This window comes from Macaca thibetana, chromosome 12, assembly GCF_024542745.1.
Source record: "Macaca thibetana thibetana isolate TM-01 chromosome 12, ASM2454274v1, whole genome shotgun sequence".
NCBI lineage: Eukaryota > Metazoa > Chordata > Mammalia > Primates > Cercopithecidae > Macaca > Macaca thibetana.
The window spans coordinates 10,571,824-10,597,687 of record NC_065589.1 but is presented as its reverse complement, the minus strand read 5'-3'; the positions used below and the strand labels follow the sequence as shown (position 1 = coordinate 10,597,687).

The following is a 25,864-nucleotide window of genomic DNA, read 5'->3' as shown; positions in this document are numbered from 1 at the left end:
TGTCATGGGAGTGTGCAATAGGGATACCCAGCTAGCTTACAGAGGGCCAGGGAATGCTTTCTGGAAAGGAATTTTGGGAAGAAATGAAGTCTGAATGGAAAACTGTAAACCATGTGGAGAATAGAGAAGGCTTGATGGAAAAGAGAGACTAACCTTCTCTAAGTCCAAAAAGTTTTAAAAATATAGCTAGAGGGGAGATTTTGAGAAGATTGGTGACCAGAGATAAGGTCTTATCAGCTTCTTACTGGGCACTGACAAAGCCAGATCGCAGACAGTCAGACCCAGTGTCTTACTGGTCTCAGTTTTGTGCTGCTGTAACAAAATACCTGAAACTGGGTGATTTATAAAGAATAGAATAGACATTTATTTTCTCATAGTTCTGGAGACTGGAAAGTCAAAGATGAAGGCACTGGCAGGTTCAACTACCTGGTGAAGGCAGCATCCTCCAGAGGGAAGGAAGGCTGTGTCCTCACATGGCAGAAAGCGGAACAGCAAGTGGGCCTACCACTCTGTGAAGCCTCTTTTATAAGGGCCTAACTCCCATTCATAAGGGAGGAGCCCTCATGATATCATCACCTTTTAAAGGCCTCATTTTTTTTTTTTTTTTTAAACAGAGTCTCGCTCTGTTGCCCAGGCTGGAGTACAGTGGTGCGATTTTGGCTCACTGCAACCTCCACTTCCTGGGTTCAAGCAATTCTCCTGCCTCAGCCTCCCGAGTAGCTGGGATTAGAAGCGCCCACCACCATGCCCAGCTAATTTTTGGAATTTTTTTTTTTTTTGGAGATGGAGTCTCGCTTTGTCACCCAGGCTGGAGTGCAGTGGCGCGATCTCGGCTCACTGCAAGCTCCGCCTCCCGGGTTCACGCCATTCTCCTGCCTCAGCCTCCGAGTAGCTGGGACTACAGGCACGCACCACCATGCCTGGCTAATTTTTTGTATTTTTAGTAGAGACGGGGTTTCACCATGTTAGCCAGGATGGTCTCGATCTCCTGACCTCGTGATCCGCCCGCCTCGGCCTCCCAAAGTGCTGGGATTACAGGCGTGAGCCACCGCGCATGGCCATTCACTTCTTAATACCATAACATTGGCGACACCTGAATTTTGGAGGGGACACATTCAAATCATGTTACTCAGTCTCACTGGATGAATGCTATCTAAGATGAGCTGGATACTGTCACGGCACTTGGTGCATGGTCATTTCTTTTCCTTGAAATTATGATGCGCTATCTTTAGTCTAAAAGCACTGCAGTCTCAGGTCCTTTGGGATAAGATATGGTGTCTTTTGAAAGTGAGGAGGTTGACCCTGGATATATTGGCTTTGGGCTTTCTGCCTGTCCTCTCTAATACATACTTGGTGTTGGGCGTGGTTTTCCTTTTGTGGTAATTTGGATTATTGCCACTCAAAGTGTGGTCCATGTACTAACAGGATGGAAGAATCTCAGGCCCAAGACCCACTGAATGAGAATCTGCATTTTAACAAGATCCCCAAGTGATTTGTATGAGCATTACATTTTGAGAAGCACTGATGTGGATGAGTAGGTCTTTTTTGCTCTTATGATAAAAATTAGTTTGTCACTATAGAGAAAGGAGAACTTGTATATGACATTATTATAGCTGGTCCTGGAGGAGAGTCATGGGTGCAGTGTAACTTGTTGGGGCTTCAGAGGTTTCAAGTAATGATAACGATTTCCTTGTTTTAGACTCGAGATCCCTCACTCTAACCCTTCACCCCCTTCTCCAGTTAGCTCTAGCAGTTGAAGGATATATTGTTCTTGTAGTTGGAAAAACCCACTGATTAGTTTATTAAAAAGAGATAGATTTTAGAATATCTTGAGTTATTTTTATCCCACTAAGTGTTCTGTAACCTACCTCCTTCCCATTTTGGGGAGATCATTTTATTTATTATTATTATTTTTAAGATGGGGTCTTGCTGTATTACCCAGGCTGGTCTCAAACCCCTAGGTTCAAGCTGTCCTCCTGCCTCGGCTTCCCAAAATGCTGGGATTACAGGCATGAGCCACCATGCTCAGCCTTGGAGTTCATCTTAATATTAAGTTCAGACAATCATGTCATTTCTGTCTTACTGGACTCCAGCTTCACTCTCTTTTTTCTGGAAGGGGATTACCTGTTACATTATGTTTAATACATGTTTGTCACAAACTTTCTATTTGAGACCCACTTTTAGTAGCTTTCAGCATAGTTTGAAGTCTTTTTGACAAGTACATTTACAGATTATGGTAGTTATTTCAATATACAGAATTTTTGTATCTTGAAACACTTGAAAGTGTAAAGCACCTCCTCATAACTTGAGTATTACTATTTTTCCATTTGGCCTGTGCTACTGCAAAATGATATGCTAGTGCATCAAGTGGGATTAGAAAGAAAAAGAAGATAGCTGCTCTTTCTATAGTTGATAGTGTAAAGAACTAGAAGAGGAAAATGTAAAGAAAAACAGTCTGAAACTTTAAATGACTATATTTGAGGTTTATCAAAAAGATAAACTGTTTTTTAATAAATGAGGCACCTGCATTATCAAAATGATTTATTATTTGTAATTGGAATTATCTTTTCATCCAGACTTTGGTAAGAGGTGGTTAGATTATGCCAAAAAATGATTAACATTTTAAAAAATTGAGATAAAATTCATATAACATAAAATTCACCATTTTAATAATTTTAAAGTATACGGTTTTGTGGTTTTAGTATATTTACAATGTTGTGCAAACCTCACCACCATCTAATTCCAGAACATTATTCACCCCCAAAAGAATCCCTGTGCCCATTAAGCAGTAGTCACTCTCTGTTCGCCTTCTTCCTAGATGCTGGTAACCACTAATCTGTTTTCTGTCTCTATGGATTTTCTTATTCTAGACATTTCATATAAATAGAATTGTACAATATTTGTCGTTTTGTGTTTGTGTTCCTTCACTTAGCATAATGTTTTCAGGGTTCTTCCGTGTTGTAGCATATATCAGTACTTCATTTCTTTTTGTGGCAGAATAACATTCCATGTGTGGGCATGCCACGTTTTGTTATCCTTTCATCAGTTGATGAACATTTGGGTTGTTTCTACTTTCTGGCTATTATGCTGTTGCGAACATTCATGCACAAGGTTTTATATAAGCACATGTTTTCACTTTTTTTGAGTATTTGCGTAGGAGTGGAGTTATTGGGTCACGTGGTGACTCCATGTTTAACAAAAATGATTTTTAAAATAAAGATGACTGAAAGATACTGTCCCCAAACTTTTCTGACCCCAAAGAAATTAGTCTTATGAATATATAAACAAGTTAAGCCCTAAAATTACTTGTTTTCTTTGGCATTTTGTCTACTATATGAGCTGCAGTTGTGTTGCTCCTGTTTCTTTTCACATGCAAGTCACCATTTTGGACATTTCAGAATGGAACCCCTCTATCTCCTAGACTGTGAATTTGATGGTCCTTTGCTGTATTATTTTATGAGTTACTTCTGGAGCATCAACAGTTCTCTCTTAAAAAAAAATCTTGTGGGCACTTAATAAGAGTTGTATATGCCCAAAATGTGTTTGCTCCTGTTGTTGAAGGAGGTTGTTTATTATCGTTGTTGTTATAGTGTGTTATTGAATATAGTTTAGGAACTCAACTAGCTTAGTTACCTAATATAAATACTATTGGTGGGGGCGGCGGGCGGCCCGGGGCTGCGCGGGGGCGGGGTGCCGCCTCCCTGGGCCTGCCTGGGCAACCGCCTCCGCGATGCCGCTGCTTGTCGAGGGGAGGCGAGCGCGGCTGTCGCAGTCCTCGCCCACGCTGCTGCGTCTGAGGCCACTCTCCTTTGGAGGAAAGAGCCAGACCTCTCAGAGGTCAGTCTGTTCAAGAAGTGGGACCCCAGGGCCTTCTGTGTGTTCAGCAAAGAGAGCTTGCAGTGACCTCCCCGAAGAATGGCTCCATCTCCATTCTGGGTTCTGATGATGCCACTACTTGTCACATTGTGGTCCTGAGGCAAACAGGTAATGGGGCCACGTGCTTGACACATTGTGACGGAACCGACACCAAAGCTGAATTCCCCTTGATCATGAACTCCATAAAATCCTTTTCCGACCACGTTCAATGTGGAAGGCTGAAAGTGCACTTCGTTGGAGGCTTCAGTGACGACAGGCAGTTGTCACAAAAACTCACTCATCAACTTCTTAGTGAATTTGACAGGCAAGAAGATGACATTCACTTAGTGACATTATGTGTGACAATTAAATGACCGGGAAGAAAACGAAAACCACTTTCCAATAATATATGGCATTGCGGTCAACATTAAGACTGCAGAGATTTACAGAGCCTCCTTTCAAGATCCAGGTCCGGAGGAGCAGCTGCGTGCGCGCGAACCTTAGCAGGAGGACCAATGATTAGCATTTACGATGCAGAGACAGAACAACTTCGCATAGGACCGTACTCCTGGACGCCATTTCCACATGTGGATTTCTGGTTGCAGCAAGATGACAAACAAATACTAGAGAATCTTTCTACTTCGCCTCTGGCTGAGCCGCCCCACTTTGTTGAATTTATTAGATCTACCTTGATGTTTTTTAAAAAAAAATACCCATCTCCAACGAACACACTGTTTCCTGGAAATAAAGCCCTACTCTACAAAAAAAAAAAAAAAAAAAAAAAAAAAAAAAAAAAAAAAAAGAATTACTAGGTCAAAAGATAAGAAATTATTCAAATGGATTCTGTGTGCTACCAGGTTGCTGTGGTCTGAATGTATCCCCAGAATTCATATGTTAGAAACATCATCTCAAACGCACCAGCGTTGGCAGATGTGGAGTCTTTTGGGAGGTGTTTAGGTCATGAGGGTAGAGCCCTATTGAATGGATTATAAATAAAAGGGCTTGCAGAATTGGATTTTCTTACTCTTGCCCTTCTGCCTTCCGGCTTCTGCCTTCTGTCCACATGATGACTCAGCAAGAAAGCCCTCACCAGATGCTGATGCCTTAATCTTGGACTTCCCAGCCTCCAGAACTGGGGAGACAGTCTGGACACAGGGAAAACCTGAGACCAGGTTTTTATCCATTCTTTAATTAAATAATTAAAAGAGATAAACAAATTTGCTTTTATTTCTTTAACTTTTACTTTTTGGCTTTCCATTCATCCTGTGACCTTGTTGATATTTTAAATGTTGGTTTTATCATCTTCAGTATTGTCTGTTTCTCATATGTGTTATTTCTGTGTTTGGCACTTTGCTTTGGGCACAGTGCCACTTGTGTGTGCCTAAGGCTGGATTTGTGTCCTCATGGTATTAACTCTCAAGTTAGGGACATAGACATATTTCTGTAAGCGTACACATCCTTGTTTTGTGCAGACTTTTCTTTCATGCTCATGTTTCTTTTCCTTTTGTTTGTAGCCAGACATTTTGGACCCAATTTCTCACTAGTGATGTGGATTCTGCAGTTTGTTTTCTACCCCAGCTTTCTACCAAAGTTGTTCTTTTCATGGTTGTCACTGATTTCCTACCTGTTTTCATTGGTGGTTTTCTTAGTTTTCATTTTCCTTGAGCTTTCTACAGTGATTTAAGACAATTGATTTCCATTTTCTTTGTAATAACCTCTCATTAGTTCCATGGCCTGGTTCTGTTTCTTCTATTCAGTGTGTTTGTTTTTTTTATTGATTTCTCTCTTTTCTCCACTTAGTTGTAGACACTTCTTTTTTCTTTTTTTGAGATGGAGTCTTGCTCTGTTGCCCAGGCTGTAGTACAATGGCATGATCTCGGCTCACTGCAACCTTTGCCTTCTGGGTTCAAGCAATTCTCCTGCCTCAGCCTCCTGAGTAGCTGGGATTACAGGTGCACCACCACGTCCAGCTAATCTTTTTTTTTCTTTTTCTTTTTTACTTTTTTTTTTTTTTAAGGAGAGATGGGGTTTTGCCACGTTGGCCAGGCTCTCAAAATCCTGACCTCAGGTTTTCCACCCACCTTGGCCTCCCAAAGTGTTGGGATTACAGGCATGAGTCACTGTGCCCAGCCAGTTGTAGACATTTCTTAAGCTTCTAGCCTATGTCTTCTTTTCTTTCTTTACATTCTTTTCCAGATAGGTCTTTATGTACTTTCCTAGTTTAAACTGACACTTCTATTTGAAGGATTTCCACCATCCATTTGTTTATTCGACATTTTTTGATTGGCAGCTTTGTACGTGGCACTGGCCTGGGTCCTGGAGATACAAAGATGAACACACTTTGACTACCCTCGATGAACTTGGAGACCATTGCAGAAATCAGATGTGTAGACAGAGAGCCACATTGCTGTGTGATACGTTTCTTAACCCTGATGTGAACACAGAGATGAAGGAAGTATATGGAGTGGGAGACAATGGCTCTAAGGAAACTTAAATTTCTTGTAAGAGTGACATTTGAATTGCAGTTGGAAAGGAGAGTTTGCAAAATGAAAACTAAGGGGAGAAGAGAATATTTTAGGAAAGGGAACTGTATGTTTAAAGGAAGAGAAGCATGCATGCCTCCCAAGTCTCAACTGGTGAGGGCAGGGGTTTTGTCTTATTTTATTTGTATTCATGGTATTAAGGTAACAACTGGCACCTTTCAAGTTAGATTGGGGTCTCCATTCTAGATCCTTTATTTACTGGCTCTGGGCTTTAGGGGCCTTACCTATAAATGGTGTAAGTTTTTGATAAGGGTGAATGAGCTGTAATCAACTAAAATAGTGTCTGACAAGTAGTAGGTGCTTTTAAAATGTGAGTTTTATTCTTTCATTTTCCTTCTCTATCTAGCCACCTGTTAACTGGCATACAGTAGGCAGGGAGTAGATACTTGTTGAACAATTTCAGTGTTTCCAAACACCAGAAAAAGATACAGGATTGTTTCTTGTGATGTAAACTTTTACGACTAGGAAGACCAAAAGCACAGGATGAATTCACTAAATTTAGTAATCTTACAAAGCAGAAACTTGTTTTCTTAAGAACTAGCTTTAACTGGAAGAGAAAACACAGCAATGAATCAAGTCAGGTCTGCTGGATGTTTGCACATGGGAGCTGGATAATTTTCCCCCCAAATATAAAAGATTGGATATGTTGTTTATAAATATCTTCTATAATATTTCTTCATTAATGTTTATAGTTGATTTTGGGTTTGTTTTCATCTTAGTTTCTTTTTTTTTTTTGAGATGGAGTCTTTTTCCGTCGCCCAGACTGGAGTGCAGTGGTGCGATCTTGGCTCACCACAACCTCCGTCTCCTGGTTCAAGCGATTCTCCTGCCTCAGCCTCCCAAGTAGCTGGGATTACAGGTGCCTGCCAGCATGCCTGGCTAATTTTTTGTATTTTTAGTAGAGACGGGGTTTTGCCACGTTGGTCAGGCTGGTCTTGAACTCCTGACCTCAGGTGATGCACCCGCCTCAGCCTCCCAAAGTTTTGGGATTACAGGCGTGAGCCATTGCACCCAGCCTCCATCTTAATTTCTTTTTGTTTACAGAGTTAAATAAGCTTGTTTGTAGATTTCAGTTGATCCGGGCTGGTCTGTTTTCTCCTTGGGGTCTCAAATACAGTAGTTTAACTATTTCTCAGTTAGTACCAGCTCAGACTAGAGTCTTTTAGGTTTTTATTACCAATGACATTCTTATTCCTTTGTATGACATAAAGGCCTTCCATGACCTGCCCTCTTCCTTCTTGGGCAACTGTATTTCCTTTAGCATACCTGTAATCTTGGGCACCACATACAGAAGGTCTTTGAACGCACCATGCAGCTGCATGCTTACATTTTCTTTTTATACACAGTTTCCTTTGCTTGCAGTTCTCTGCATGTGTCTCTTTCTCTTTCCCCTACTCATCTTTCTAGACTGGTTTCATAGGTTGTTGCCTCTGGGAAGCCTTTCCTTCATATCTTTACAATTGTTATCCAATGCTGCCGTTTTTTTGAATTGAAAAATCTTTAGATGTTTTTCACATATTATAGGGCCCTTTATATTGTCTCTGTTCACATTCCAGTGGCTTTTGATGTTTTCTTCTGGGTGGTATTTGCATCACTTACTATGAATGACTCCCACTATGTGATGATGTTAGAAATGGCAAGTGCCATGTGTTGTTGAGTACCTGTTCTGTGTTAGGCACTCTTCTAGGGCTTTGGTAACATTGCATATTGCAGACATAGATTTCTTTGTGAGATGGACTGAACTATAGTATTTCTTTTTCATTATTCATGTGCTCATTTCTAAATAGACCAGAGCATATTGATTTAATTCATGAGGAGACAATGTTCGGCAACAGATAAAAAGTCAGTTCCTAAATCCAAAGAAAATGAGTAAATTCTTGAATTTGGGTTTTTGTTTATACAACATCCCAACTTCATCTTCAAGGTACTTCTGTTAAGGCTATACAGAATTTAGAAAATATGTTGGTGTCAGTTTTATTATTATGTTAAAAGTAGTTTAAAAGTATACTTTTAAAAATAAAAGCAAGGAGGGTACTTACATGTCTAAAAGGAAACACTGTTTTTCTATACTACTCTCAACGCTTCTGACATAAACTGTGTGGATTTTCCACACCAACCAGTTCTCCTCAGACTCTAATTGGGTGTCCTACATTTTAACTCAGTCCTGACACTATGCAGAGTTAGCACAGACCCCACAGGTTAAGCGCTCATACCACAAGACTGCCCTCCACCCAGGTGCCAGTCACAGTCTGGGCTGCCTGTACTTCTGACTGGCTATTATTTGGGGATTCCCATAGCCCCCTCAGGTTCAGTAATTTGCTATAATGGTTTATAAAACTCAGGGAAACATTGACTTATGTTTACCAGTTTATTATAAAGGATATTGCAGGGAATATAGATGAATAGCCAGATGAAGAGGTACATAGTGCCTCTATGGAGGGGCATGGAGCTGCCACACCCTCTTAAAGTCCTCCACCCTACCAGCATCTCTCTGTGTTTACCAACCCCGAAGCTTTCTGAACTCATTTATGGTTTTTATGGAGGCCACATTACACAGGGGTGATAGATTAAATCATTGGTCATTGAACTCAATCTCCAGCCCCTTGTCCCTTTCTGGAGGTCAGGGGGTTGGGCTGAAAGTTCCAACCCTCTAATCACATGGTTCATTCTCTGGCAGCTGGCCCCATCCTCTAGGAGTCCCTCGTTAGCCTAATCTGAGGTATGTTCGAAAGGGACTTACTACCAATAACAAAAGATGCTCCTCTCACCCCATCACTAAGAAAATTCGTGCGGTTTTTAGGAGCTCTGTATTAGGAACTGGGGATGAAGAACAAGTTTATATTTTTTAATTATTTCATAACATCATAGTATCAGTTAGTGTTTCTTTTCTTCTTCAATGATGCAACAATTCATTCAACAAATATTATTTTGGACCTCTACTGTGTACCAGACAAGAGAACGTATCATTGAATATAACACAGTGTGCTGTCCTCATGGAACATGCAGAAAGTTTATATTGTCTGTTAGGCTAGAATGGATCCATGGAGGCTTATTTTCAAAACCTATTCTGTCTTTATTTAAGAACCATAGAAGATTTAAGTAATACTTTAACATTTGGAAACTATTTTAACAAATGGAAAAGCCAGAAGTGATTTTTACTTTTTTCTGATTTGAAAGGAAAATTCTTTTCTTTTAGCAGAGACCTCTAAATTCATTAGGGAAACAACAACCAACCAGTCATAGTATTATATGCTTAAAGTATGATTTTTGTCATAGAACCAGTAAGTTAAATGGCTTTCCTCAACTCATTCATTTTAGGCTTATTTGACACCTTTTGAGGTATGAAAACTCCAGTGTCAAATGGCTTTACCAGTGAATGCTTCCAAATGTTTAAAACAGGTAAATAACAAAATCTTACAAAACTATTCTGGAGAACAGAAAAATGTTTTATGAGGCCAGCATGCCCTTGATACCAAAACCTGACAAAGATAATACAATATAAGAAAATTGTAGGGAAAGCCCTCTTCTAAACACAGATACAAATGCCCTAAATAAAGTAACAGAAAATTGAATCCATAGATATGTAGTAGGTATAATACATTATGACCAGGTAAGGTTTATTCCACTAATGTAAGATTGGAGGATTACTGTTAAAAACTCAAATAATGTAATTCATCACGTTACCAGAAGAAAGGAAAAATCTTATGGTTACTCTAGTTTCTGTAGAAAGTGTTTGATGAAATTAAAGATCCATTCGTGATAAGTACTAGTAATAGAAGAAGACTCTTTCATCTGAAAAAGGCTCCTTACAAACGCCTGCAGTAAACATCATAGCTAGTGCTGAAACGGTGAAAGCTTTCCCCCTGATGATGGGAATGAAGCGAGGATGCTCACTATCATTACTTTTATTCCATGTTATATCATAGACTATAGTTAATGTAATAAAGCGAGAAAAAAGATAGGAGGATTGGGAAAGTAAGACAGTACTCATCATTTTCAGACTAGTTGATTGTATACATGGAGAATTAAAAGGGCTGCTACATACAAAGTCAGCCTACAAAAATTATTTGTATTTCTGTATATCAACAACAAAGAAAAAATGTTACCCTTTTGTTAGCATGTAAAAAAGAGTTTTCAAGACCTCAACATTGAAAACGACCCAATGTTTTTATCAAAAGATGCTAAAGATGCTCTAACTAAATGGTCATGGACTATAAAATTTATTATGGTAAAAATATTAATTCTTCCCAAATTGATCGCTGCATTTAACAGAGTCCAAGCCAGCATTCCAGCACTCATTGTTGTGTGTGTGTAGAAAGTAACAAGCTGATTTTAAAAATAGATGACAATGTAAAGGACTGAAATAACCGAGACAATTTTGAAGTACAAAGCTGGAGTTCTTAAACTGCCCAACATCAAGACTTATCATAAGTGAGCACAGTTAAAATGGTATGGTATTTAGTATAAGGAGAGATACATAAGCTGATGAATGGAATAGAAAGTCCAGTAATAGACTCATATATGGTCACTTGATTATGACAAAGGTGACAGTGCAATGCAGTGGAGGAAAGAATGCTCTTTTCAACAAGTGGTGCAAGGCTGATTGGTTATCCACTTGGAGAAAAAAGATGTTGACCTTTATTTTATACCATGCACAAAAATCAATTCTAGGTAGATTAAAAAACCTAAATGTGAAAGGTAGAACAGTAAAGCTTTTCAAGGAAAACATGGTACCATATTTTCATGACTTTAGGGGCACCAAAAATTTCTTATAAAAACAGGACACAAAAAATAGGACTGGCGTGGTGCCTCATACCTGTAATCCCAGCACTTTGGGAGGCTGAGGCGGGCAGATTACCTGAGGTCAGGAGTTGGAGACCAGCGTGGGCAACATGGTGAAACCCCGTTTCTACTAAAAATACAAAAATTAGCTTGGCCTGGTGGTGTGTGGCTGTAGGCACAGCTACTCAGGAGGCTGAGGCAGGACAGTCACTTGAACTCAGAAGGCAGAGGTGAGCTGAGATCGTGCCCCTGCACTCCGGACTGGGTGACAGAGCAAGACTCCATCTCAAAACAACAACAACAACAACAACAACAACAACAACAAACAAAAAACACCAACCATGAAGGAGAAAAATTAATAGATTGGAGTACATTAAAGAACTCTTCAAAAATACCACAAGGAAAGTAAATATTAATCTGCACAATGGGAAAAGATATATGCAACCAGATATATATTCAACAAAGGACTCCTAACTAGAATTTATAAATAATTCCCTGTTATAATTGAGAAAAAAAACAGACAACAGATAGAAAAATGGGCAAACAAGTGATGCAGGCCCTTCACAAAAAGCTATCCAAATGGCCAATGCACTTAGGAAAAGATGCTCAGCTTTATCAGTTATCAGGGAAACGCAAGTCAAAAGCAGTACTACTTCACTTCTGCCTGAAGGGCCAAAATAAATAGGTAAACAATACTAACAGTTGGTGAGGTGTAGAGTAACTGGAATTTTCATATACTGCTAGCGGGAATGTCAATAGCTTTGGAAAACTGCTTGGCATCATTTGCTAAAGTTGCTGATATCTTGTGGCCCAGAATTTTCATTCCCAGGTATACGGCCAACAGAAATGGGTACATTTGTACACAAAAAAATATGTCTAGGGATCTTCCTAGCAATATTATATAAAATAGCCCCAAACTGGAAACCACCCAAATCTCAATAGTAAAATGGATATATTGTATGTATATATAATAGAATACGGTCTAGCAGAGAGAATGGATGAACTACAGCAATGTGCAGCAGTTAAGTATGAATCTAATGGCCAAACGCAAAACTACTGATGATTCTACTTATAAGCATAAAACTATAGTTTTATCAGGATATTATTTGTCTTTGAAGGGGCAATAATTGAAAGGGGCAAGAGAAGAGCTTCTTGAGTATTGGTTCTGGCAGGCAGAATTATAAGGTGGCCCTCAAGATTCTCCTCCTTAAATATACACACCATGTATAATTCCCTCACCTTGAGTGTGGGTGGCACCTGTGAATATGATGGAATATCCTTCCTATGAGCAAGTCACAATTTTGGGCAGAGGCAAAGGGCTTTTGCAGATGTTATTGGAGTCCCTAATCAGCTGACTTTAAGTTAACTGTAAGAGAGATTATCCTTGTGGACCTGACCTCATCAGGTGAACCCTTTAAAATAGCAGCCAGGAGTTAGAGATTCTTTGCTGCCCTTGAAGAAACAAACTGCCAGGAGTTTTATAGCTTCAAGAAAACGAATTTTGCTGACAGCCACCCAGGCTTCTGTTAGGACCCTAATTGTTAAACCATAGATGAGACGGCAGCCCCAGCTGACCGACACCTTGATTACAGCCTTGAGATCTCCACTAGAGAGCCCAGCTAAGCCATACCGAGATACTCGACCCACAGAAGTCGTAGATAATAAATGTGTCTTGTTTTAAACTGCTAAGTTTGTGGTAAGTTTCTGTGTCGCATAGAAAACTAACATACTAGGTTAGTGTTGTATGTGGGCGTTGTTTATTTGTAAAAAGTCATCATATTATGCATTTATGATTTGTGTATTTTTCTATATGTAATTAAAAATGAGTTATATTACCCAAAAGTGTTTACTTTAAAACAAGAGAAAAATTAATGGCATTCCTCTGTATTCCCTTTAACCAGTACACAAATATAATCAAATAGTTATGTTGTAATTGCAATGGTCAGTTTGAACACAAGCAGATTTGGTCACAAAAAGTTAAATATTTCTTCCCATAAGTGAACTCACCCTCTGTCCTTGCTGTCATTGACATGTCACTTATATTTTACATCCCCCGCACCATGGTGTCACTATGAGAGTGGTAGAGTCTTGAAGCTGGAGATGTAATGATTTTTCACTTTTCTATTTCAAAGTTGATGAAACTGGGACGTGCCTCAAGTTAAGTATTGAGTAGCAAAGCTAGTACCTCGGTTCTTGAAAGCTCTAATTCTGTGGCCATTTCCTTGTATCATAGAGCTTCTGGAATCCAAAGGAAATACATGCATTTTGGTAGTGGTTTTGTCATAGATGCAGTTTGATCTGGGTAGAGGGTATTGAGTGGGGGAGTAACATTCTCTGTTTCTAATTAGAACTAGTAAACCAATTTTGCAGGTTGTGGAAGGTGTATGGGAAAGATTCATTTAGCCACAAATGTCTACTATGCCTAACCTTTATGCTATGCACTGGGATGTCATTGTCACCAATTATCTGTTTTGAGTTTCTGTTTACCACACATGGCTTCTAGCTCTTCCAAATTTTCCCAGACTCATACTGCTTTACAGCCTTCCTCCTTCTTGAGTCAATAAGAAGTTAGATAATGCCCCTACTTTTCCCAGTGTGGACACAGAACTGGACTCTGTATATGTGTGAGTGGATGTAAATCCAGATTTAAGTCAGTCACTGATCATGAAGAATCCTTGGGTTAAGGCTTCTAGCTGAAATCCTGACTCAGTGATTTAAGAAAGCATTGCAGAATTAAATGTAACAGTTATGGCATGTAGATGCATCTAAACATGTTTCATCCATAAAGCATGTTTTTATTTGTGCCCATTTTCTTAAATGGTTTTATAACTTATGACCTTTTTGTTTTTCCTTTTTTACATGCTGATCCTGAGTTCATAGTATTGTATTTTGGAAAAGCTAGAAATATTAAAATAGTGCTTCTGGGGTAAAGCATCTGTCAGTATTTCCATTATGAAATGCAATTTTAAAGGGTTTAGAAGTCAGCTGTAAAAATTTGTTCTTGGCTGATATTTTGTATACAAAAATCTCTGCCCAGGATAATTTTCAGAAGAATTCTTGCAACAGCATAAACTGTAAGGTTATATGGCAGAACCAGCTTACATTGAACTCATTTTTTATGCTTCTATCAAAGTAGGGAAAAGATGAAAGCCTTTAAAATGATTAAAATAAAAACAATATGAAATCTGTATTCTAGACCTACATGCTCGGAAAATTGTTCGTTTTAAAAGATAGTTATTCTACCACTCTACTATCACAAGGCTCGCCGTTGGCTTAACTATCAAAAATAATAGCACCACCAAACCCAGCATAAGCCCTGAATCTTAGGTGACTTCAGAACAACTCTTTTTACACATTTAAAAAAAAAATAATTTCAACTTTTATTTTAGATTCCAGGGGTACATGTGCAGGTTTGTTACCTGACTATATTGCGTGATGCTGAGGTATGGGGTATGATTGATCCTGTCACCCAGGTACTGAACATAGTACCCAATAGTTAGTTTTTCAACTCTTGCCCCATCCCTTCCTTCTCCCTCTGGAAGTCCCCACTGTCTATTGTTGCTGTCTTTATTTCCCTGAGTACCCATTGTTTAGCCTCCACTTTTAAGTGAGAACATGTGGTATTTGGTTTTTTGTTCTTGAGCTAATTCACTTAGGACAGTGGCCTCCAGCTTCATCCATGGTGCTGGAAAGGACATGATTTCATTCTTTTTTAATGGCTACATGGTATTCCATGGTGTATGTGTACCACATTTTCTTTATCCAGTCCAACATTGGACTGGGCACCTAGGTTGATTCGATGTCTTTCCTATTGTGTATAGTGCTGCAATGAACATATGAGTACACGTATCTTTTTGGTAGAACAATTTATTTTCTTTTGGATGTATACCCAGTAGTGGCATTGCTGAGATTTTTTTCTATAGAGTTGTTTGAACTCCTTATACATTCTGGTGGTTAATCCCTTGTCAGCCATCTGTAAAGGGATATGCAGATATTTTCTTCACTTTGTGGGTTGTCTCTTCACTTTCTCCATTTTGTGGGTTTTTTCCATTCTGTGGGTTGCCTCTTCATTTTGTTGATTGTTTCCTTTGCTGTGCAGACGCTTTTTAACTTGATGTGATCCCATTTGTCCATTTTTGCTTTGGTCGCCTGTGGTTGTAGGGTATCGCTCAAGAAGTCTTTTGACTTCTTGCCCACTCCAATGTCCTGGAGAGTTTCCTCAGTGTTTTCTTTTAGTAGTTTAATAGTTTGAGGTCTTAGACTTAAGTTTTTAATCTATTTTGATGTGATTTTTGTATATGGCGAAAGATCAGGCTCTAATTTTATTCTTCTGCATTTAGATAACCAGTTTTCCCAGCACCATTTATTGAAGAAACTAGGTTCTCTATTCTCTTCCATTGGTCTATGTGTCTTTTTTAATGCCAGTATCATACTGTTTTGGTTGCTATAGCTCTGTAGTGTAATTTGAAGTCTGGTAATGTGACTTTTCCAATTTCGTTCCTTTTACTTAGGATAGCTTTGGCTATTCTGGGTCTTTTATGGCTTCATATAAATTTGAAGATTTTTTTCTATTTATATGAAGAATATCATTGGTATTTTGTTAGGTATTGCATTGAATCTGTAGATTGCTTTGGGTAGTATGCACATTTTAACATTATTTATTCTTCCAACCAATGAACATGGAATATCTTCCCATATTTTGTGTGTCGTCTTCAATTTCTATCATCAGTGTTTTATAGTATTTATTGTAGTTGTCTTTTATTTCTTTGGTTAAGTTAATTTCAAGGTATTTAATTTTATGTGTATCTATTATAAATGCAATTACTTTCTTGATTTATTTTTCAGATTATTCTCTGTTGGCATAGAGAAATGCTGCTTATTTTTATATGTTGATTTGTATCTTGCAACTTTACTGAAATTGTTTATTAGCTCTAATAGTTTTTTGGTGGTCTTTAGGTTTTTCCAAATATAAGATCAGGTTATCTGCAAACAAGAATACTTTGACTTCTTCCTTTCCAATTTGGTGGGTACCCTTTCTTTCTTTCTCTTGTCTGATTGCTCTAGCTAGAACTTCCCAGAGCAACTTATTTAAGAACAGATTTTAGCAGCTCATTTTGAAAGCAGTATTTGGGGCTGCTCAGGGACTGTGTAACTCTAAAGAGACTCTTTTGTCTCTTTTTCCTAGTTGATGAAAAATAGCTTTCTGTTTGTTACCAGGCTTAGGTGTCCTCAAAGAAAGTAAGAAGGGAAAGCAAAGACATGTTTCTTGCATGATTGGAGACTTAGTCCATGAAGCTGGAGAGCTTCTTGTTAATGTAACTTTCTTCCCAAATCTTTGGGCAGGTCTTAGCTTGAAAAGATCAACTATAATGAAGATAAGCTCCTTGCTTTTGTGTTATTGTGAGCACACATACACATATAGTTCTGCTGCATTTTACAGCTCATGGCCAGGTTTTTTTTCTTATTCTTGTCTACTTTTTCTTCAACATTCAATCTCATAAGCAGATTGCCTCCAGGATAATTTTATATGTGGCAGCCAGTTTAGCCTCAGAATTGGCAATAGCTTCCTTTGTTGTATTACTTCTGAACCATAGAAGTGCAGTTCATGTGCAGAGAGCCTACAGGGAACATTTGAAGTCTTCTTGGTCTGAAATGAAACATGACTTTGTGTGAAATGTGAATTGGAAATGATGTTGGGTTATATACAGTTACTCAGAAATAAAGTCTGCATGGTGGAGAAGGAACTACCTCATTAAAGACATGCTTCTTTCCCTCACCACTCCTATTCTTCAAGGTACTGATGCTGTACCACACTTGGGCCCAAACAAGGTTAAAACAACAACAAGCCTTTGATTTATAAAGCTAAACAACTTTTCTTACTTTGTAAAAGAAAACAACTTCTTTAGACAAATAGGAAATTTGCTTCCAGAGTCATCCTGTTCAGCTATGGGGCGGGCTGGGTTGGGGGGCCGCTATGCTGAGGTGAAGGAAAGTCAGCCTTGGCTTCAGAGGTTACTTTCAGCATGTTACTTTCTCTGGAGTCATCTCAGCTGAGAGGCAACTTCTCCATCCTGCCTGGTCTGGTTTTAGTTGGCTTATTCTAGAGAGAGACAGGCATTCATGTTGTCATGATCCACTAGAAGCTCAAGGCTGGAATCTTAGGTGTGGAAGTGATAGTGGGCCTCTTGAAAGGAGAGAAGGCACTACCACACCACTGAGCGAATGTTTGAATTCACAGTTCCTGAAAAGTGGGTATGTTTAGTATAGAGATGCTCTTTGGGAAAGGGCAGATTATTTTGCTTCTCAGAGGGGTAATCTATCACTATAATTATTTATTGAAGAGTAATGTACTGCTATCATTATTGTTCAAACTGCCCCTGATTTGACCAGTGGTAGCCCCCCAAGTTGATCCCTGTGCCATTTGGACATGTCCTCATCATTCTTTGAACACTTGTTTCCTAGTGATGTTCTCTCCTCATCCTGTAACTTTCTCTTTGCTATCTCTCGAATCAGCCAGTTTTTCTAAGACTCCCTAGTTCCTTTTAATGGAGATATCCAGACTCTCCCAAGCCCTCTTAATGAACAGAAACTAGGAAAGACATGTATGTGTATATCTTCCCTCCTTCCCTCCTTTCTTCCTTCCTGCCTTCCTACCAGCCTGCCTGTGTGCCGGCCTTACCTACTTACCTATCTTACCTACCCTGTCTTCATCTCTCTCTCTCTCTCTCTCCTTTCCTTCCCTCCCTCCCTCCCTCCCTCCCTCCCTCCCTCCCTCCCTCCCTCCCTCCCTCCCCCTCCCTTCCTTCCTTCCTTCCTTCCTTCCTTCCTTCCTTCCTTCCTTCCTTCCTTCCTTCCTTCCTTCCTTCCTTTTCTTTCTTTTCTTTCTTTTCTTTCTTTACTATAGCTTTGTAGTGAGCCTTAATATCTAGTGGTATCTGTTTTTCAAAATTATTTTGGCTCTTTGGGCTCCTGTGTATATTGATGGCAAATTTAGAATTGGCTTATCTACTTCTGTGAGTAAAGCCTATTCGGATTGCATTGAGTCTGTAGATCAATTTGGGGTCCAAATGGCATAGATTGGAGTTGCCTAATCCATGAACAGATATTTATCTCCATTTATTTAGGTCTTCTTTAATTTCTTTTGACAGTATTTTGTAGTTTTTAGTGTATAAGTTTTGCATGTATTTTGTTAGATTTCTTACTAAATCATTCATGTTTTTGATACTATGATAACAAATTATCCCTTTAATTTTATTTTCCGGTTGTTCATAGCTAGTATACAGAAATTGACTTTTGTATATTTATAATGTCCTGCAACATAGTTATTAGTTTTAGTACATCTTTAAAGATTCTATAGGATTTTCTACATATATTGTCTGTGAATAAAGGGTGTTTTTTGTTTTCTGTTCCAATCTATATGCCTTTTAGTTTTTTCATGCTTTACAAGAAACCTTCACTATAATGTTGAACACAAGTAGTGAGATATTCTTGCCTTGTTCTTGATCTTATGAGGAAAGCCCTCCATCTTTCCCATTAATTATTATGTTAGTTTGAGGTTATTCATAGATGCCCTTTATCAAGCTGAGGAAATAACCTTATAGTCTTAGTGAAATTTTCATCGTGAATAGAAGTTGAATTGTGTCAGATGTGTGTATTGAGATGATTATCCAGATTCTTTTCTTTTTCCCGTTAACATGTTGAATTACAGGGATTGATTTTAAAATGTTAAATTAAGTTTTTATTCCTTCGTTTGGTTTGCAGTAATTTGTTGACAGATCTAACATGTGTCCTCATCAAGATATTAACATGTGACTTACTGGTATTATTATGTCTTTGGTTTTGGTATCAGGATAATACTGGTCTCATAAAGTGAGTTGGGAGATGTTTCCTCTTCCCCTATATTTTGAGAAAGTATGATAGGGTTGGTATTATTTCCTTTTTAAGAATTCGATAAAATTTACTAGTGAAGGCAGTGGGCTTGGAATATTCTTTTCTAGTAGGTTTTTAATTACAGTTTAAATTTCTTTATTGATGTAGAGTGTGATGGTTTTAAACATGACCCTACATTTTTTTTGACACTTCTATTATTGATAACAGATACTAAAGGCCTTTAAAATTTTCTGTTTTTTCTTGTGTCTGTCTTGGTAATTTGTTTCATTCAGGGGACTTATTCATTTCATCTGATTTGTAGACTGTATTGGCATAAAGCTGTTCATAATATTCCTTTACTGTCCTTTTAATGTCTGTAAGATTTTTAATGATTGCCCCTCTTTAGTTTCTGAAATATTATTGGTAATCGTGTGCCTTATTTTTCTTTTTTCTGTATCATTCTAGTGGAAGACTTTATCAGTCTTTTCATGTAATAACTTTTGGTTGCATTCATTTTATCTATTTTTTAGTCTGATTTTCTGTTTCATTGATTTTCTCTCTTAAATTTACTGTGTCTTTCCTTCCGCTTATTTTGGGTGAAATTAGCTTCTTATACTCCCCACCTCCAGACTTCTGAGGGTGAAGCTTGGCTAACTGATTTTAGTCCTTTTTTCCCATTATAAGCACTTAGAGCTATATCATTTTCTCTAGACGCTACTTTAGATGCATTGCACACATTTTAGCATGTTGTATTTTTATTATTCAGTTCAAAATAATTTAAAGTTTTCTTTGTATTTTTTTCTTTGACCCATTCTTTATTTTCAGGTATATGGGTGAATATTCAAATACTTAGGAACTTTTCTAGAATATCATACTACTATTCATTTCTAATTTAATTGTGTTATGGTCAGAGGGCATACTCTGCAAGATATCATGCTCTTGAAACCTATAGAAATTCATGTGGCTCAGCATATGGTCTATCGTGGTAAACGTTCTCTGTGCACTTGAACTTATATTCTGCAGTTGTTCAGTGTTAACGTTTTGTAAAGGCCACTTAGGTTATGGCTGCTTGTGTTGTTCAGGGCTTCTGTTTCCTTACTGGTTTTTGTCTTGTTTAATTGTGAAAATATGTATGATTGGGGATTTGTTTACATCTCCTTTTACTTTTGTCAGTTTTTTTTTTATGTGGTTTAAAGCTTTTTTATTAGGTGCATGTACATTTGTAATCATTATATTTTACTAATGCATTGGCGCTTATCAACATAAAGTATTCCTCTTTTTCCCTGGTAACGCCTTTTTTTCTTGAATCACTGTGTCTAATATTACTATGGGAATGTTTTCAAAGATGGGAGGTAATAGAGAACATTTGTGTGCTGATATGAGAAAGGTTTACTATAGAAAGGGAGAGGCAATGAGATCAGGAGAGAAGGTATTACCTAAGGAGCAAAACCCCCAGGGCAAGAAGTAGTATTCAGAGCAAGTGTTGGGATGGGTCCTTTGTGAAAGAAATGAATCACTTCATCTGTATTTGCACTGCAGAAGAAGGCAAGGATGATTATAGACATAAATAGATTTTTAGAGTTGGCTATACATGAAATCTATTTTTAAAATCTACCAATATGTACTTTACAGTGTGCCAGAAGCCACTGATCAAAGAAATGTGGTTTCAGTTTTTATCATCAATATAAGAGGGTGGGCCAAGTGCAGTGGCTCACACCTGTAACCCCAGCACTTTGGGAGGCCAAGGCGGGAGGATAGCTTGAGCCCGGGAGTTCCAGACCAGCCTGGGCAGCAAAGTTGAGACCCTACTGCTACTAAAAACAAAAACAAAAACAAAACAAAAATTAACTGGGCATGATGGCATGCAAGAGTCCCAGCTACTTGGGAAGCTGAGGCGGGAGGATCACTTGTACCTGGGAGGTTGAGGGTGCAATGAGCCATGATTGTATCACTGCACTCCATCCTGGGTGACAGAGTGAGACCCTGCCTCCAAACAAACAAAAAAAAGTTTTATATATATATATATATTTATATGAGGGTGGTAATTCAAGTGTTGGCTGATCTTTCAGATAATTGTGGTTAATTGATTAATACTAAATTGATCATATGGAATATCCTCAGGCTCTGGAATTATGGCTCTTGTATCACTGTCCTGAATCTCCTTTGTCCTGAAAATTTTTTATTATATACTGTTTGATTTTCTGAAATGGTCTGCAAATTGAGCTTATTTTTTATTTTTCATTTTTATTATTTTTTTTGAGACAGAGTCTCACTCTGTCACCCAGGCTGGAGTGCAGTGACACAATCTCGGCTCACTGCAACCTCTGCCTCCTGGGTTCAGGTGATTATCATGCCTCAGCCACTATGATTACAGGCATGGACCACCATGCCCAGCTAATTTTTGATTTTTATTAGGGACGGGGTTTCACCATATTGGCCAGGCTGGTCTCAATCTCCTGGCCTCAAGTGATCTGCCCGCCTTGGCCTCCCAAAGTGCTGGGATTACATGTGTGAGCCACTGAGTCTGGCCTGAGCTTATTTTTTAGTGAGGTCCAGGATATTTAAGTGTGTTTCTAAGATGAAATCTGAGGTAAGGGACTGCAGCTAAGTCTCTCCACACATAAAATCTTTAAATACAGATGATCTTTATTTGGCAAGTTGTTTAACCTTTACAGGTTATTTTCTTTCCTGAATGAGGTTATATCCCTGCTTTGATTCTCTATCAAAAATTGTTGTGATTCTAAAAGGGGAATAATCTTTCATTCTGGCAAGCAGTTGGAAATTGTATCCTTAGAAGTAGACTTCTATGTATTATTTTATCAGTGTAGTATTCTATGAATAAAAATACAGAGACTTGTCTTTTAAAATGATCCTACTTGAGCATTTCTAAGGAAACTTCAACTTTGTTCTTTACTTTTAACTTTGTTGAAAAATTGGCCACATTCCTCAGATACAGGGGATTATCAGTCTAGTTCACTTCCTTGCTATGGTGATAGATGCAGGAATGGGCATGTGACCCACATCAACCCCAGCAGACCCAGCCTTGGGACTTATTTGCAGAGTCTCTCATTAAGAGCTTATTGGTTTTTGTTTTTGTTTTAATTTTTTACTGGGATCTCTAAGAGGATGGAATGTAATTCTGGAGCTACTGGTATCCTTGCATCCTTCATCCTTCTCTATGAGGAGAGAAGCTGTCCTGATAATGGAGCTAATATTGAGGAAAGATGAGTTGAGACACAGGCACATACACACATGTGTGCACACACAGTCCCGCAGATATCATCTCAGCCTATTTGATCAGATTGTCTCAATTACATAAGCTAATAAGTTACTTTAAAAAAGACAGCCAGTTCAAGTTGTTTTTTCTGTCTCTAGTAGCTAATAGAGGCAGTACTAATACACTGACTATGTTTTAGAGACTTAAGTCAAAATACAGTAAAGAGTCAAAAGCAACCACCCATGTACAAGGTTTATCTAAATACATGTATATATGTTCATCCACTAAATTTCAATCATTATTCCTCCTGTGAACTCTGTTCAAGTAGAAATCCAGTCCTTCTATCTGTGTTAGAAATTCTTTCATGGGGCGGAGGTTGCAGTGAGCCAAGATGGTGCCACTGCACTCCAGCCTGGGCAACAGAGTGAGACTCCATTTCAAAAAAAGAAAAAAGAAAAATTCTTTCCTAGGGCTTGCTTTTCTAGTTTACCCAGATTTACTTCCTGCCTTTTTTTGTTGTTGTTGTTTGTTTTTTCCTGTTTCTGAGCTTTAGAACTTGGTGTGATATTCTGTCAAATTGCTTAATGCTCTCTGTTCATTTCCGGCATCAAAAATATTTATCACCTTGCTACTGAGAGAACTCTAGTTGGATCCTGCTGTGTTCTGTGAACTGGGTCTCCTCTGGGAAGTATGCCTGCTTCTCACTCTTGTTAGTGACTCAGTATGGAGGCTTGCTTGTACTGGAGTTAGGTTATAGTTTTTTTTTTTTTTTTTTTTTTTTTTTTTGAGATGGAGTCTCACTCTGTCACCCAGGCTGGAGTGCAGTGGCGTGATCTCCACTCACTGCAACCTTCGCCTCCCAGGTTCAAGTGATTCTCCTGCCTCAGCCTCCCGAGTAGCTGGGACTACAGGCGTGCACCACCACGCCCAGCTAACACTTGTATTTTTAGTAGAGATGGGGTTTCACCCTGTTGGCCAGGATGGTCTCTATCTCTTGACCTCATGATCTGCCCGCCTCGGCCTCTGAGAGTGCTGGGATTACAGGCGTGAGCCACCGCGCCCGGCCAGGTAATGGTTCTTTAGTTGATTGTGGTGGCCATGCAGGAGAGGAGAGAGGGCACATGTTACAGAACGCTTGTAATTCTGATATAAACATGGGAACAGTGTCCAGAGGCCCTATAGCCTGACCCTTAGACCTCTGAACTCTTCTTATCCTGCATTCCAAGCCAGGTCTGCATAGAGGAGGGCTCCTTGATGGGTGCTGATTATTTCTCCAAGATCTCTTTTTCTTTTTTTCTTAAAATAGTTAAAACAGAATTCAGCCATTTTTTAAGGGAGTTAATATAGTTTTCTATACTGCGTCACAAAGAACCAGAAAGAGAGAGACACATCCTGCTGGTCTGAGTTGTTAGAGACCTATTCTTGGCTGGGTGTGGTGGCTCTTGCCTATAATCCCAACACTTTGGGAGGCTGAGGCAGGAGGATCTTGAGAACCCAGAAGTTCTAGAGCAGCCTGGGCAACATAGTGACCCTGTCTCTACAAAAAATAAAGAAAAGTTAGCCAGGCATGTTGGCATACGCTGGTAGCCCCAGCTGTTCGGGAGGCTGAGGTGAGAGGATAGCTTAAGCCTGGGAGGTCGAGGCTGCAGTGAGCTGTGCTCACACTAGTGCGCTGTACCCTGGGCAACAGAGTGAGACCTTGTCTCAAAAAAAAGAAGAAAAAAGAAAGAAACCTGTTATTGAGCTGGTGGGATTTAACCCAAGACAGAGTTTGCAGTGGTCTGTGAATGGTGTATAATGGAAGGAAACGGCAGATAAGATTAAAATCACTGAAAGAGGTCAGTGGACGTTGAGAAAGTCAAGGTCTGGTAAGCCAAAGAATAGAGAAGTAGTTTATCTCTCTTTTTAAAATAGAGACGAGGTCTCACTATGTTGCACAGGTTGGTCTCAAACTCCTGGGCTCAAGCAGTCCTCCACCTTGGCCTCCCAAAATGCTGGGATTATAGACATGAGCCACTGTACCTGGCTGATAAGTAGTTTCTCTAGGAAAGAGAAACCCATGGGAATGTTTTTTAATAAGAGGATAATGTAATCAGAATTTTTATTTCTGGAGATTTGTAGGGTGGTGTCACTTAGAAGACCAGGGAATTTGTGGAGCTCTAAGATTGCTTATAAAAAGGTAAGTGAGGGATTTGGTGACTGGTATGTTAAGCAGTGGGAAGAGTCAAATGTGGTTGCAAGATTTTCAGCTTGAGTGGCCTGGAAGAAGAAGTAGTGGTGTTTGAAGACAGAGAACAGGAAAGGGAAATGCTTTGAGGGGAAGGACCAGAGTGCTTTTGATATTTTGAGTTGCAGGCGGCAGTGGCCTTCATGAAGTTTGTGTTGCACTGGGGAAGATATAATAGTATTAAATAAAATACTATATGTAGCACACTCAATGGTGATATGTGCTGAAGAGGGAAAAAATAAGGAAGGGAAATATGATTTTGGGGGATAAGGATTGAGATTTTAAATAGGGTAATGAAAGAAGACCTCATTGAGAGCATGACTTTGTGAAGAAACAAAGGAAGAGAGGAAGCTGTCTTTATGGAGATCTTGGGGAATGGCAGTACATTCCTGGTGTGCTCAAGGAATAGCAAAGGGGCTGAGGTAGAGATTGTCAGACATGAGGTCAGAGGGATCAGGGGTAGCGGTGTAGTCAGGTAGAGCCTGTGCATCATAGGTAGGATTTTGCTTCTGGCTCTCATTAAAGTGGTAAGGCTTAGAGGGTAGGAGTAGAGAACTGACATATCACTTATGTTTCATAGGCTCAGTCTATTGTGTTGGGAATAGACTGAAAGGAGGCAAGGGTAGAAGCAGGGAGACCCCTTACACGGCTATTGCTTACGTCCAGGATGGATATGATGGAGACTAAACCAGGGTGGTGGCAATGAAGGTAGAGGTGACAAGATTAGCTGACAGTTGGGATGTGGGGTGGGTGTGTATGTGTGCGTGTGTGTGTTGCTATGTGTTTGAGAGAGGGGGAGGTTGAGTTGGGGTGGGGAAGGGTATCGAATGATTGATTGATAAGGACTGCGCAGGGATTTTGGCCTGAGTAATTGGAAGAATGGAGAGAGATTGTTCATTCTTTGGCTGTTAACTAGATAAAAGGTACGTTTGGATTACCTACCCTAAGCAAACAAAGTTCCCAACAAATATGCCCTTGAAAATGTCTGTAAATATGTCTTTAAATGATAGCGCCCATAGTTAAATTTTATAATGAAAAGCTTATTGGCAAGCCTTGTCAAGAGCTCCCTGTGGAAATATCAATTGCTTTTCTTGGCTTCAAGGTGTTTCCTGAACAGTGTATTATCCTTTGTCCCGAGTGTGCCATTAAGGGATTTGAAAGTTTGTTAAAACATGTGTGGCAAGTGAGTGCTGTCATTTAAGCCTAGCCAGGGAAGCCAAGAAATGAAAAGCAGCTCTTTGCTGGACTTCCTGACATGCTTTAGCTCTGAATCTGAGACTCAGGTAGTGGGATGGACAGGGCATTATTTCCTGTGCACAAAGCGTCAGTGGACACAGTTCTCAAGCCATTTTAGCAGAAAGTGTCTATGGA

General features: G+C 39.1%; 1 protein-coding gene and 1 pseudogene across 4 annotated transcripts in view; both read left to right on the top strand.

The window, feature by feature from the left end:
• DIS3L2 (DIS3 like 3'-5' exoribonuclease 2) overlaps positions 1 to 25,864 on the top strand; it is a 380,125-nt gene that overhangs the window by 94,680 nt on the left and 259,581 nt on the right. The window lies entirely within an intron of this gene.
• LOC126932379 (protein N-terminal asparagine amidohydrolase-like) lies at positions 850 to 11,493 on the top strand (annotated as a pseudogene). The gene has a single exon (XR_007718165.1). The product of XR_007718165.1 is annotated as a protein N-terminal asparagine amidohydrolase-like (transcript).